The sequence below is a fragment of the Belonocnema kinseyi genome, chromosome 8 (assembly GCF_010883055.1).
Source record: "Belonocnema kinseyi isolate 2016_QV_RU_SX_M_011 chromosome 8, B_treatae_v1, whole genome shotgun sequence".
NCBI lineage: Eukaryota > Metazoa > Arthropoda > Insecta > Hymenoptera > Cynipidae > Belonocnema > Belonocnema kinseyi.
In genome coordinates this window covers 17,418,338-17,420,223 of record NC_046664.1, presented here as the reverse complement: position 1 = coordinate 17,420,223, position 1,886 = coordinate 17,418,338, and the positions used below count along the sequence as shown (strand labels likewise).

Here is a 1,886-nt window from a genome sequence, read left to right as displayed (position 1 = left end):
GTTTAAGAGATTGCCATGGATTTTAAGGGATTTTTATGAGATTTTGAAGATTTCAAGAGATTTAAAGTAATTTCGAAATATTTCAGGAGATTTCAAAATATTAAAATAAATTTCAAATTTCTAAAATATGTCAAAAATTTCAATTAATCCTAAAAAATATTTCATGGAAATTCAAAATTTTTTTTCATGATTTTCAAAATGTGTAAATGATTTACATGGATTTTAAGTGATTTTTATAAGATTTTGAAGGTTTGAAGATATTTAAAGTAATTTTGAAATATTTCAGGAGATTTCAAAAAATTTCAAAGGTCTTAAAGGATAGTATTTAATAAATTTTAATATATTGTACAGTAATTTAAGAGATTCGGAATTTTTAATTAATCTTAAAGAGATTTCAAAGATTTCGAAATATTTCATGAAATTTCAAAGATTTTAAGCAATTTCCACGAATGTTAAGGGATTTTAATGCGATTTTGTAGATTTGAAGATATTCAAAGAAATTTCGAAATATTTCAAGAGATTTCAAAATATTCTTAAAAATTTCAAAGGGCTTAAAAGATTGTATTTTATGAATTTTAATATATTGTAAAGTATTTTAAGAGATTCGGAAAGATACCCTAGGATTTTAAAATTTTTAAATTAATTTAAAAAGATTTCAAAGATTTCGAAATATTTCATAGAATTTCAAACATTTTTAAATGATTTTCAAACTGTTCCAGAGATTTCCATGGATTTTAAGGGATTTTAATGCGATTTTGAAGATTTGAAGAAATTTAAAGAAATTTCGACAAATTTCAGGCAGTTTCAAAATTTTCTCAAACATTTCAAAAGTCTTAAAAGATTTTATTTCATGAATTTTAATATATTGTAAAGCATTTTAAGAGATTCGGAAAGATTCTCGGATTTCAAAAATTTTAATTAATTTTAAAGGATTTCAAAGATTTCGAAATATTTTAGGAGATTTCAAAGACTTTATAATATTTTTTAAAGTGTTTAAGAGATTTCCATTTATTTCAAAGGATTTTCATTAAAATTGGAAGATTTTAAGATATTTAAAGTAATTTCGAAATATTTCAGGAGATTTCAAAATATTTAAAAAAATTTCAAAGGTCTTAAAAGATTGTATTTGATGAATTTTAATATATTGCAAAGTATTTTGAAAGATTCGGAAAGATTCCCTCGGATTTTACAAATTTCAATTAATCTTAAAGGATTTCAAAGATTTCAAAATATTTCATAGAATTTCAAAGATTTTAAAATTATTTTCAAAGAGTTTAAGAGATTTTAAGGGATTTTGAAATATTTCAGGAGATTTCAAAATATTTTGAAAAATTTCAAAGATCTTGAAAGATTGTGTTTAATGAATTTTAATATATTGTTAAGTATTTAAAGAGATTCCCTCGGATTTAAAAAATTTCAATTAATTTTTAAGAATTTTAAAGGTTTTTAAAGGTTTTCGAAATTTTTATGAGATTTTAAGAGATTTAAAGTAATTTCGAAATATTTCAGGAGATTTCAAAATATTTTTAAAAATTTGAAAGTTCTTAAAAGATTGTATTTAATGAATTTTAATACACTGTAAAGCATTGTAAGAGATTCGGAAAGATTCCCTCGGATTTTAAAAATGTCATGGAATTTCAAAGATTTTAAAGTGATTTTCAAAGTGTTTAAGAGATTGCCATGGATTTTAAGGGATTTTTATGAGATTTTGAACATTTCAAGAGATTTAAAGTAATTTCGAAATATTTCAGGAGATTTCAAAATATTTTTAAAAATTTGAAAGTTCTTAAAAAATATTTCATGGAATTTCAAAGATTTTAAAATGATTGTCAAAGTGTTTAAAAGATTTACATGGATTTTAAGGGATTTTTATGAGATTTTGAAGG

At 21.5% G+C, this 1,886-nt stretch overlaps 1 protein-coding gene across 1 annotated transcript in view; it reads right to left on the bottom strand.

The window, feature by feature from the left end:
* The window catches only part of LOC117178396 (coronin-2A-like), a 106,217-nt gene that overhangs the window by 811 nt on the left and 103,520 nt on the right, over positions 1–1,886 (bottom strand). The gene's annotated exons all lie outside the window — the stretch shown is intronic.